Source organism: Pseudophryne corroboree, chromosome 7 (assembly GCF_028390025.1).
Source record: "Pseudophryne corroboree isolate aPseCor3 chromosome 7, aPseCor3.hap2, whole genome shotgun sequence".
NCBI classification, from domain to species: domain Eukaryota; kingdom Metazoa; phylum Chordata; class Amphibia; order Anura; family Myobatrachidae; genus Pseudophryne; species Pseudophryne corroboree.
Window position 1 is genome coordinate 59,444,340 of NC_086450.1, and position 13,103 is coordinate 59,457,442.

The window sequence follows — 13,103 nt, forward strand, 5'->3', positions numbered from 1 at the left end:
GCCTGAGGGTCCTCGGACTCTGAATCCTGATGTTCTTCCCCCTCTTCCAAGCATTCCTCAGAGTGGGAATACTCCGATGGTATCAGAGACAGTGCAGAGGAACTCTTATAGGCCCTACACACTGGCCGATTTTCTGAAAGATATGAACGATCTCAAACTCGTTCATATCTTTCAGTGTGGAGACTCCAGCGATGAACGATGCGCGGCCCCGCGCTCGTTCATCGCTGGTCTCCCGTCGGCTGTGCATGCAGGCCAATATGGACGATCTCGTCCATATTTGCCTGCACTTCAATGCAGCCGCGTGACGGGGGGGAGTGAAGAAACTTCACTCCCCCCCTGCCGCCAGGTCGCTCGTCGGGCACCTCGGCGGCGCATCGTCAAATGAGTAGGGCCCTTTACTCCTGCGCTTAGATGAAGAACCCAGGGCCTGCTGTAGGTTACTGTAAACCTGCACTAATCCCTGTACTGATTGGGACAACCCTTGGACCCAGGAGGGTTCAGAAGGTTGAGGTTGATCCGCACTAGTTGCAGCAACAGGCACCTGAGGGGTTCTGTTAGCTTCCAGCTGGGAAGCCAGTTCCTTCATAGCTGAGGCCAAGGAGGCAGCTTAAGCTGGCTCCGCAGGAGTTGAACCTCCCGCAGCAGGCTCGGCTGGAGGCTCGGCAGAGCAATGGTCACAGAGCCCCGTGTGGTCTTGTACCGTGCAAGATAAACTTTCCTTGCAAGCCGTACACATATAGGCGTGCAGTCCAGCTGTTCCCTTCTCCTTTTGGTCAGCCTTGGAAGGTCCCCTGGAGGACATGTTCAAACCTGTTGTGAAAGCAAAACACTCACCTACACAGATATAGCAGATAAGTGTGTGAGCTAAGTAACACTAGCCTATAGAACCACAAATAAATTATTGGGTCGGGTACTGTAACTGTGTGACCACCACAGGAGTAGCAGCTAAGGTAAACAGTGATACCAATACAATCTAATCTATTGCAATACAGCACCCTGGCAGTATACTGAAAAGAAAAAAACAATGGCATCTATTGTCCAATTACCAACACCATGAGGTGAGGGACATACAACCTGACACTGGTGCAGTGTTGGTAAAATGGAGGCAGGATGGCTCTCTCTAAAGTAGCGTGCAGCTGAGGTACAATGTAGAAACTCTGGGGCAAGCTGAACCCACGTGTAGAATAGCAGAGAGAAGCCCAATTTGCTGCTGAGCTAGTAGGAGTGGGAGTGTTAAGGGCAGAGCCTAGGCAGAGAGAGCGCCCTGAGAGTATAACCTAATGATAGAAAACACTCTCTGGGGAAGGGGGCGGAGCTACGGGTACATCCCCCTTCCTGGAGGCAATGTTATGTTTAAAAATGTAAAAAAAATAAAAAAACACCACCACATAAATCCCTATCTACAGCAGAGACTTGGTGCAGATGCAGTGGCATACCCTCCAGCTGTACCTTTTCGGCGGGTACAGTACCTTTTTTTTGGCTCTCCAAACTTTGATTGAAAGTATAGGGAAAGGGTTCGAGTTTGTAGCGATTTGTATGTGTAAATTATTGGAGGGTATGTTGCTGCAGATGCAGTGGGTCTATTTTGGGGTGTGGAGCTGCAGCTCCATCAGCCCCATCGTTAATCCTGCTCTGGGAACACAGCAGCCAAAGGGCAGTGCCTCCCATTGGATGTAAGTTACTGTGTGTGGGAGGGCGTTTCTCACCCAATCAGCTGTGGACTGGGTGTGATAGACCTGCTGCTAACCCAATGAGAGCTGCTAGCCACGCCCAGCGTTAGCCACACAGTCACAGAGTGACAGATCTGGGCAATTATATAGGAGATTCTGCTATAAAGCAGGCAGAAATTGTTCTTCTAAAATTATTTAAATAGAGCACTTTAAGGTTTTTAAAGTAACGTTTTTACGTATTTTTATACTTTTTATTTTGACTCATCCACACAAGTGCATATTGTCTGAGACTGGTCCAGTGATGTGTATGAATATATGGTTTGCATACATCTCCAATGGTGGGTGGACTGTGCATGCTCAGAATTCAGTTCATGAACAACAGCGTTTGGGTGCAGGAAGAGCTGAGCAGCATTCTCGAAAATGGGGACATGTCACACCCATTTTCTGGGAGTGCCCACTCCAGGGCCTGCATCTTCTGAAGCAGAGTTACTGGCCCCGGCTGAGCAGTTCCAGTGGTCATTTGGAGTAAGCTTCAGCTTCCTCAGATGACCAAAACTGCATAAGATGCTGGCCGGTGGTTAATTTTTCCTATAGACTACTCCTGTGGCATTAGCATTTTAACACATCACTGCTGCGTCCAAAGACCATCAGACCCATTTTTCATCCCACCTGTGGGCGTAACATCCATCTTGGGTGCATTACAAAGTATGAGAATAAGCCATAGAAGGAACCAAGAAATATACGGGTAATTGAAAAGCGAGTAATAGGATACGCAATGAATAGATCCACATATATTTCATCCTACCAGAGAAAGATATGGCTCACTTTAGGAATCAACACTTCTCTTTTCCTTTGGAAGGCCTGTGGGGAAATATATTCTGAGTAGAAGCCCACATAGAATGAGGATTTAACTACATGACTCTTGTCCTAAGAGTATCCTTTCCGCCTGTCCAATAACAACAGAAGATGGGCTACTACTAGTCAAGAAAGCGTCCTGCACTCTGAACGTCAGTAGGCTTTTGGGCCTTGTGCTTAGTGTCCAGGTTTGTTTTCTTTTCCGTGAAAAGAAAATCTGGATTTTAGAACTTCCGATAATCATTGGCTAGCTCTGCTAACACAACACAAACAAAATGGATGAAACCATGGCCCCTTAGGTATAAAAGATGTGCTTGAAAGAAAAGTACTTTTCCTACCAGTAGCTTGACATCTCATCCTATCAATTTAGTACCAAATAAAACGGATCCTTTAAAAGGCATTGCCTCTGTAGACATAGTTGTCTTCACATCAGCTGTCCACAATCTGAGCTATATCACTCATCTGGCAACAACTGCCAATGCAGAAATCCTAGAACAGAGTAAACAAATTTCAATAGTAGGAAATCAGAAGATATCCTAATTTGCAACACTATGTACAGAAGCGCAGTCCCAAACTAATTGCAAATCTGAAAAAGTTCAGACCATTTATCTAGAGCTTTCAAAACCTACACTGATGCTAAGTTTGTGTTGACCCTGCGGCAATATAAATAGACTTGAAAAAAATGCAGAATAAGCACATACCTGTGTGCCGCCAAGGTTCTTCCGCACGCATTTTTTTTTACATCACTTATGTCCAAACCCTAGTGAACCACCGTTACAAGATCATCTATGCTCTGGCCTCCAAAAGATTCAAATGAGGTGGAATCCGCTGTTTGAGAATCATCTTAAATTTCTCTTTAATAGAATTCAGAATAAGAATTTCTTGCAATATGAACCTAAGGAACATGTTGACGCTTGTGAATTTTGAGACACTAGAACGATAATGCCCGATTTCATCCAATTTCGGGCATTCGGGCCGATATCTCGGGTGAAATCGGGCATTTTGGATGTGTTTACAATCCGATGCGCGTTCCCGTGAGGGTCGGATCGGCCCCGCTAGATCATTAGTGCTGCACTCGTGATATGTCGGTTCCCACAGGCATGGCTGGGATTGCATACGATATATCGCATGCAAAATGGACCAAATCGTTTGGAATCTTATGGAACCACTCCCGGGAGAGTTCAAGGGAAATCGCCTCCGACATCAACCTCAGACATATCGTTGTAGTGTATGGGGCCCTTTAGACCTTAACAGACTTTCCAAGAAGGAATACCTTTTCTTTAAAACCCAAGCAGATTATCTCCAGTAACCTGGTCCAAGGTGGTGTTCCCGAGACTTTCCAATCTCTGAGAACTGGCCACAACTGGTGCAGTAGTCACCACCGAACATCCGTAGTTTAAACTGGATGAGACACCGTAGGATCAATACACTGCACAACAATTTAATTAGCTCAGACATGGATTTCACCCCCCAAAAAGTAGCAAATTATACTTACCGATAATTTGATTTCTACAAGATACTTCATGGCAGCCATTACTCTGGGATTGTATCCCATCCTCCTAGCTCTTGCCAGAAAGTTTTTCCACACTTAGGGACTGCCCACTTAGGGTACATAGGTTACTCCTCTTCCTCCCTAGTCTTTTGAGTGTCTCCTTACATTCGGTACCTGTGAAAAAACACTCTTAGGGAGGGTAATTATGGGCTACCATGAAGTATCTTGAAGAAATGAAATTATTGGTAAGTATACTTCATGGCAGCCATTACTCTGGGATATACCAAAGCATAATTACAGGGAGGGTGAAACAATAACTGCCCTTCAATCAAAATTCATGCTTAATAACTGAATTTATTTGTTACAATGCCTCTTTAAAGACACGGCTTCCAAAGTGGGCGCCAGCCACATCAAGAGCATAGTGACTGGAAAAAGTGTCAACTGATGACCAAATAGATGCTGCACATATATCCTTTGCCAACACCTGTGACTTTTTAGTCCAAGATGTTGCAACTGCCCTAGTTGAGTGTGCCTTCAAATTTACTGGTACCTCTTGACCATTCTCTTTGTATACAAACGTAATCAGCTCTGTGACCCATCTGGAAATAGTCTGTTTTGTAGGTGCCTCACCCTTCCTTGTTCCTGAATGCAGGACAAACAACTGCTTTGTCTTCCTACAGTCTTTCATTCTTTCCAGATAAATGGATTTTGCTCGCACCAGATCAAAAGTATATAATTTTTTTATCTTCTTCAGTATTCGGCTGCTGAAAAAATAAAGGCAATACCATTTCTTGGTTAAAATGGAATGTCAAAACCACTTTCGTCAGGAACTCTGGATTTCTCCTTAGTACTACTCTATCAGGAAAAATATTCAAAGAAGGCTCTTCCGCCCATAACGCCTGAAGTTCAGTGACTCTTCGTGCAGAAGTAATGGCAGTTAGACAAACCACCTTCCACCTGCTCTAGATACTGAGGCCAAAGCCACTCCCGGCTTCAGTGACACTGCTGACGAGCTATGCAATTTGTAGAACTTTCAATTCTTTTGTCCATGTCATATTTTAACACAGCCCCATCTTCAAGAAAAATAGTAGTTTTGGACACCACTTCTGCTACTGCAGCATCAATCTTGGGTAGGGAACACCATTTTAAAAATTGCTCATCATTGACAGGAAACATACGATCATCCCTCTTATTTCCTGATTGCTTATCAACATTCTGCCACTTCTAAATCATAATATGTTTAAGAGCCTTATGTACTGGAAAATATCGATTCTTCTTAACTCTGTCCTCAAATAAAGGCTTTTGACTGTCAGAATCCAGTGCAGGTTCCTTATCATTCATAGATTTGTAAACATTGTTTAACAAACTATCTACAAGATCCAGATTAAATAGCCTGACATCATCCTGAATTTCTCCAGATTCGGTACTAGATATTTCCTGATAATCATCTTCAAAATTAACCACAGAAGAAAAAATTTCATGAATAGAATCCAAACTAGTTTGAGTTTCAAGGGAATACGAGATCAAGATCTCAATCAAATCTTCTTTAGTGACAAAAGATTTCCTCATCCAGACCATTAAGTATTGCAGCTGTTTAGACTGATTATCAACAGGTGGCTCATTAGCTACACAGCCTTCACATAGATTAGAATCTCCTACTCCAGAGAAGACCATCACATGCAGCACATTCTTTAGCTAAATGCTTCTTCTTACAAGCTCTTTTCTTCACTGGAGACACACTAAAATAAATAGCATAGCCACAAATTACTAATAAAACCTTAGACCATAAAACATGCCCTCTATGAGACCTTACCTCTTTAGGGCAGTATCAGGCTTGTGTGGAGAAAGTACTTTATCCATTTTGTCAGTACCTAACGACAGAGGCACAGCAGATTTGTAATCCAGACTCTGTAGCTGTACAGTGCTGCTTCTGAACTGACACTCCAGCGACATCTTTAAATACCCAATTCCGATTCAAAGTGGGCGTGCGCATGCGCAGAGAGGTCCCGCACAGATACCTGGGACGTCTGCGTCAACGCAGAGTCTCTCCTGCGAGATCTGCACCTGCTCACCCACCTCGCTAAGCCCTCTGGGAACTGCATCACTTTCGGTCAGTGTGACGTACATGCGCCCACCCTCCAGGAACGCAGAGCATTGCGCACGTGCAGACCCTCTTCCAGACTGCCCGTACTCCAGCGGGAGCACCCATACCTAGTGATCTGGAGCCCGCTGAGCAGCAACATCAAGAGACAGTCTTTGGGAGGACTAAAAACGGCAGGGCTGCAGAATAACATGGAGATCCATAGCACTCTGCTTCCCTTCTCCCCAGGGAGCCACCCGTTCCAGCATGTCTGCAATAGACATTCGCTGGGCAAATTAAGTAAGCCTCTAAGAACAAAATAACAAACCATTTACACGGTCACTGCCTAGTAGACAGGAAAAAAAAAAAAAAAAAAGACTACGGCGGAAAGGAGGGGTAACCTTATATACCCTAAGTGGGCGGTCCCTAAGTGTGAAAAAACTTCCTGTATAGAGCTAGGGGGATGGTATATAATCCCAGAATGGCTCCCATGAAGTAGCGTAGAAGAAATTACTCCCTTACAGATGGCACCCCCAATGCGGATGCATATCACACCCCTCCTACTGGCAACAGACATCTCAGTGTCTATCCTCTGGACAATTGGACTGACACCTAGAGAAAAAAATATATATAAAAAGAGTTCCCTTCTAGCATTGGAATTACTTCCTTTTTCTGACACACCACAAAATAAGATATCCAACTGAATGTACGATTAGCTGCTGTGCAGTGGACAGGGGGCATGTGTGACAAAAGCTGCAGAGGTGAGGATATATGGCGTATATGTCTAACATTTTAACAATGGAAGCATACTGAGTGCCCACCTGTTTCTGTGATATCAGAATCGCTTATTTGGCTGGTCTTATGAAAAATTTGTTGAGGAGTAGGGAGAACACTTCATGATCATTTAGTAGATCAGACTATCCTTCTGTTGGTTTGATGAAAAGTTGGATATGTGGCCAACTTTAGCTTTGGCATGCTATGCCTGTCACTATTGCCATAGACCAACTGCAAGGAGAATGCTTCAGTCCTTGAGGTTCAAAGTCTTCAGAGCTTATTATAAGGGGTAGTTTATTACTTCAAGTGACCTCAATCTAGTTTCTGATAAATGCCACAGCTAGAGGGATGCGGTCAAGATGCCAGCTGGTGGGATCCTGGCAGTTGAAATACTGATGCCGGAATCCCGACGCCGGAACTCTGAAAGAGCCAGTAGACTGACGCCATAATCCCCCCACAGCAGGCCGGTTAGGTTTAGGGATGCGAAGGGGGTTAGGTACCACACAGAAGTATAGGGTTAGGCTGCAGGGGTGGGGTAGGTTACAGTTAGGCTGCGGTGAGGAGGGGTGGGGGTGTTAGGCACCCCCTGGGAGGGTTAGGGTCAGGCTGCAGGGAAGGGATGGTTAGTTTTAGGCAGCGGGGATCAGGGGGTAGGGTTTAGGCACCTCCGGAGGTGGTTAGGGTCAGGTACTAAAGGGCGGGGTTAGGCTGCGGGAACAGAGCGTAGGGGAATAGGGGAAGTAGCCTTTACTCACCCGTCGAGATTTCATATATCGAAATCTCAGTGTCGAACGCCGGGATGTTGTGGACATCATTACACACTAATTTCCAGCCAGCAGTAAGTTATTGTTGCACATAAAACAACCCATCAACAATACAAGCCAAGGCCGGAGTAAAGATTCTTTGGCAGGTTTTACCTGCCAAAGAATCCGAATCAATGTAAACTGAAAAAAAGGGAGCATGACATATTGGGAACTAAAGTGGTCCAAAAAATATGAATGGGGCCTCATAGGCAAAATCAAATGTATGAGGGCTCAATACAAAAAGCAGCGGGATGAAGATAAAATGTATTAATCATATTGCCTTGGTCTAACTGTACTGAAAATTTAGAGCCCCTAGTAAATACATCACATAGAGCAAGGGTAGGCAGACTTTCAACACTACAAAGAGAAAAAAATTCGATAGAGCCACCACCACTACAATATAGACAAACTTGTACACAAGTAATTGAGTACTACAAAAGGTAGTTGACTTCCCTGCCCTTTCTTTTGAAGCTAGTTTGCTCAGGTTAATTGGATAATTTGTAGTCTGGAGATAAAGACGAACGTCAGAAATTATTATGAGGACTATACAGTGAGGATTGAAAGTTTGGGCACCCCAGGCAAAAATTCATTTTAATGTGCAAAAAGAAGCCAAGGAAAGACGGAAAAATCTCCAAAAGGCATCAAATTACAGAATAGACATTTTTATAACATGTCAAAAAAAGTTTGATTTTATTTCCATCATTTACACTTTCAACAGAACAGAAAACAAAAAATGGCGTCTTCAAAAGTTGGGCCACCCTGCAGAGTTATTACCTTGTACTGCCCCCTTTGGCAAGTATCACAGCTTCTAAACGCTTTTTGTAGCCAGCCAAGAGTCTTTCAATTCTTGTTTGAGGTATCTTCGCCCATTCTTCCTTACAAAAGTCTTCCAGTTCTTTGAGATTCCTGGGCTGTCTGTGACGCACTGCTCTTTTAAGGTCTATCCATAGATTTTCAATTATGTTGAGGTCAGGAGATTGTGAAGGCCATGGCAAAACCTTCAGTTTATTCCTCTTGATGTAATCCATCGTGGATTTTGAGGTGTGTTTAGGATCATTATCCATTTGTAGAAGCCAGCCTCTTTTTAACTTCAGCTTTTTCACAGATGGCATCAAGTTAGCATCCAAAATTTGCTGAAATCTTATGGAATCCATTTTTCCTTCTACTCGTGAAATGTTCCATGCCACTGGCTGCAATACAACCCCAAAGCATGATTGATCCACCCCCAAGCTTAACAGTAGGACAGAGGTTCTTTTCATTAAATTCTGTGCCCTTTCTTCTCCAAACGTACCTTTGCTCATTCCGGCCAAAAAGTTCGATTTTAACCTCATCGGTCCACAGAACTTTATTCCAAAATACACCAGGCTTGTCTATATGTTCATTTGCAAACTTCAAATGCTGATTTTTGTGGTGAGGACGTAGAAGAGGTTTTCTTCTGATGACTCTTCCATGAAGACCATATTTGTACAAGTATGTCTTTATAGTGTGGAATAGTGTACCACAACTCCAGTGTCTGACAGATCTTCCTGGAGGGATCGTGCAGTCAAACGTGGATTTTGACTTGCTTGTCTCACAATCCTGCGAGCTGTTCTGTCTGATATTTTTCTTGGTCTTCCAGATCTTGCGTTAACTTCCACTGTTCCTGATGACTGCCATTTCTTAATTACATTCCGAACAGAGGATATGGGCATCTGATAACGCTTTGCTATCTTCTTATATAGCCTTCTCCTGCTTTGTGAGCGTCAACTATTCTCAGTTTCAGTGTTCTACACAACTGCTTAGAGGAACCCATGGTGCTGATTGTTGGAGCAAGGTCAGATGAGTCTGGGCTTTTAAACCTTTGAGATTGACATCACCTGGCCTTTCCAGACGATGATTGAGAACAATCCATGACACTGCCAGGTCTCAGCTGTCCAAAGGGGGCAGTACAAGGTATTAACTCTGCAGGGTGCCCAAACTTTTGCAGACGCCATTTTTTGTTTTCTGTTCTTTTGAAAGTGTAAATGATGGAAATAAAATCAAACTTTTTTTGACATGTTATAAGAATGTCTAATCTAATTTGATGCCTTTTGGAGATTTTTCCATCTTTCCTTGGCTTCTTTTTGCACATTAAAATGAATTTTTGCCTGGGGTGCCCAAACTTTCAATCCCCACTGTATGTGTCAAGATCCACTCAGCAATCGTCTGGGTTTCGTTGGTTATGTATTCCACGCTTGGGTTAATCTGTTTGCAGACGGTCTAGACTAGAGCGTCAAAAAGGTCTTCTCTGCGAGAGAAGGTAAGAGGAAGGAGCAATGCATGCACCTATTAAGAGGGTGGTTGACCCCGCAGATGCCAGTCAAAACATTCTTAAGTGCCAAGGGTTGCCTACCCCTAATAGAGTATCCTAGTGACCAATAGACAATACAGAGAATGCTACTAACCACTATGCAATACATGGAGCATCATAGTGATTATTAAAAACAGACAGCATCGTTATGACCACTATTCTAGCTCCATCTGCTTGTTTTACATCCTACTGGCTCAAGGACCATATGCACATTGTCGTGAATAGGGTGGTGCAACATGTGCCACCGCAAGATAGGGAACAGCACCTGTCAATTTTCTGTTTTAATCAGTCTCACTTGCAACTTCCTCCTCTTTAATATCCGGCATCACCTGGCTGTCTCCATCTCCCCCTTACATCTCTTAGTACCTTCAGTCACACACTCCTTTATTTAAAGGCATACATTTCAAAATATTCATACTTCCCATACAGGAGCAAATAGCTCATTGAGTAAGGTGTCTGCTGCAATATGGAAGATCATGGGTCCAAATTCTGGGTAGGACAGTATTTTGAAATGTGTGCTTTAAATAAAGAAGAATGTGACTGGAGGTCCTTGGTATAACTGCTAAGAAATATGTGACGGCCGGACACGTGGGCGATAAGCCTTTATAAGGTCAGATGTACTTTTATATGTTAATCTTTGACAAAAAATGTAATTAAACATCTGAAACGTTGGCTATAAAGCTTGTGGATTTCTTATACGATGTGAACACCTCCCTGCCTATTCATATTATCTATCATGTGGGAAGGGGCATCATAGCAGGTGCTTTCACTGGGCACCAGGGCTCACTATCAGCGGCACCAATGCTTTTTCTGGCCCAAGACACCAAAATGCCTCGTTACGACTCTGCATATACGGAGATTTCATAAATGTGTGGTGCATTCCAATGAATAAAACCCATTCTACAAAATCCAGATATCAGAAAATGGATACGGTGAGTGTTTAATTTCAAGCAAAAAAAAAAAACACAACAACTCACACAAGTTAATGAGAAGCTTTTTATTAACATGTAACACAGAGACACTGATGTTATGCATACTAAACAAATAATGCAAGAACACCAATTACAACAGCACTAATGGTTCTGCCAGCTTACTGTTAAATGGCTTTATAGCAAAACTAAGAGACTTGCGGCAGCTAAGCATGACTTCTTTCTTAACTGTTGAAACAAATAAATCTGAATCTGCTTTGGCTGCAAATAATTTTCTGCACCACACAAGTAAGGGCAATTTGGACCAAGCTGAACAACTAGTTTTTATTCTGTGTGGCCACCATTAACATGGCTGGTATGTAACATAACTGTAGTGTTATGTGGTCATTTTATTGGAAGATTCATTAAAGCCACATAATTTGCAATCACGTAAATTTAGTTTTACCAATCTGTGGCCCACTAGATATTACTGATCTGGCAGATAATAGACGTGGTCTGTGGATATCAGCAAATCTGCAGTGAGAGCGCCACAGAATACCTAAATGTGACAAAACAAGACAGAACCAGTGATACCAAACATGAAAATTTTTATCTATGTAATTCTATTTTTGTAAGGCTCAAACAATGTTGTCAAGAAAATCACTAGTAAAAAATGAAAAAACATTCCAAAACAAATAGGCCAATGAACTATTCATAGTCTCTTTAAAGCAAATACATGAGTATACAGACATGAAAATACAGGAAAGTAAGGGGTATAAACATTTTTTCTATATATATTTATTGACGAAATATTTTCTTAACAAAATGCTTATTCCAGGCTGCAACAACCAACAGATGAAGGGGTCTCAGAATTCGTCCGACGCTTTATTTTTCACAAAAGTACATGTTACAATGGTCTGGTTTACCAGAAAGAACATGGCTAAATAAACCTGTGAGGACAAAACAATGCAATATGAGTTTGCAGATGGTGTTATAGAATCATGACTGTTTGAAATCAATCTTGACATTGGACAAAACTGAAGTTAGCATGTCGAACAGAATTACATTCATACATTTTTAAGTCCTTGTTCAAGAAGATAGTAGGGATTTGTTAGACTAAAAATATTTTTCCTCTAACCATGTCAGTACAGTCGAAAAGCACTGAGAGAATGAAGACCTAATCTATTTCTCTGTAAATATGGCAATGAAAAAGCTAGGTGCAAAATGGTGCAGAACTACCACAAATTTGGGAAGCAATAAATTGAGGAGCGTAGGTCTTGGCTGTGTTTTTAGATTTGGTGTCTTTCTGCGTTTTCTCCATGTTGCACTACAGGTGCCAGCGGGATAACAGAGGTGGCGACAGCATTTTGGGATCAGTAGATCACTGTGGAAAATGCTTAATTTAATTTTTAATTATTCTAGTTACCACACTCCTATTGCACTCGGAGTATGGGCAAACACTAGAGTTCTTCAGCACAGTCGGTTTTCCAGGGGAAATTTTTTCTTTTTTGTTTTGTTTAGAATAACCCCTCTTTCATGCACCTGTAAAGCAACTCAAAATTGAGCAGCTACCACTTTATATTGCTGGTCTGAGAGGCATGGATGGCACCAGCATTTGGAGGACATGCTGGTTCTTAAAGGTAGGGGCAACAGGTTCTTAAATATGTTAAAGAATCACTACTTGTCTCAATTAGTCGAGGACCCAACTAGGGGTAAAACTACTCTGAATCTAGTAATTACTAATAATGTGGACATTATATCAAACACTAAAGTTGGGGAAACTTTGATGTCGAATGTGATCATATAGTGATCACTGTTACCCAGTTTCAGGAAACATTGCTATACGGGTTCAACCAAAACATTTAAACTTTAGGAAGGCTAATTTCAGTATGCTGAGATGTGCACTAAACGACATTGAGTGGGAAGTTTTGTTACATAACAAGAACACTTCGGAAATGTGTGATGCTTTAAAAGGGTTGCTAGATAGCAATATTCACAAATTTATTCCCATGGGCAGTAAATGCAGGAGTACCAAACTCAAACCGATGTGGCTTAACAAGGTGGTCAAGGCAGAAATGGATAAAAAGAAGCGTGCTTTCAAAGCATTTAAATCTAATGGAAAGGAGGAGTCATTCCAGTACTACAAGGAATGCAATAAAAGATGCAAAAAAGCAATAAGAGCAGCTAAAATT

At 42.4% G+C, this 13,103-nt stretch overlaps 1 protein-coding gene and 1 long non-coding RNA gene across 4 annotated transcripts in view; one reads left to right on the forward strand and one right to left on the reverse strand.

Annotated features, from left to right (window-relative positions):
• Positions 1–13,103, forward strand: part of LOC134944545 (uncharacterized) — a 145,040-nt gene that overhangs the window by 49,851 nt on the left and 82,086 nt on the right. The window lies entirely within an intron of this gene.
• Positions 10,986–13,103, reverse strand: part of RBM44 (RNA binding motif protein 44) — a 457,239-nt gene continuing 455,121 nt past the window's right edge. For all 3 annotated transcript variants that reach the window (XM_063933176.1, XM_063933175.1, XM_063933177.1), the window contains one exon: positions 10,986–11,861. The gene's annotated coding sequence lies outside the window, so the exon portion shown is untranslated. The remainder of the gene's footprint in view (positions 11,862–13,103) is intronic.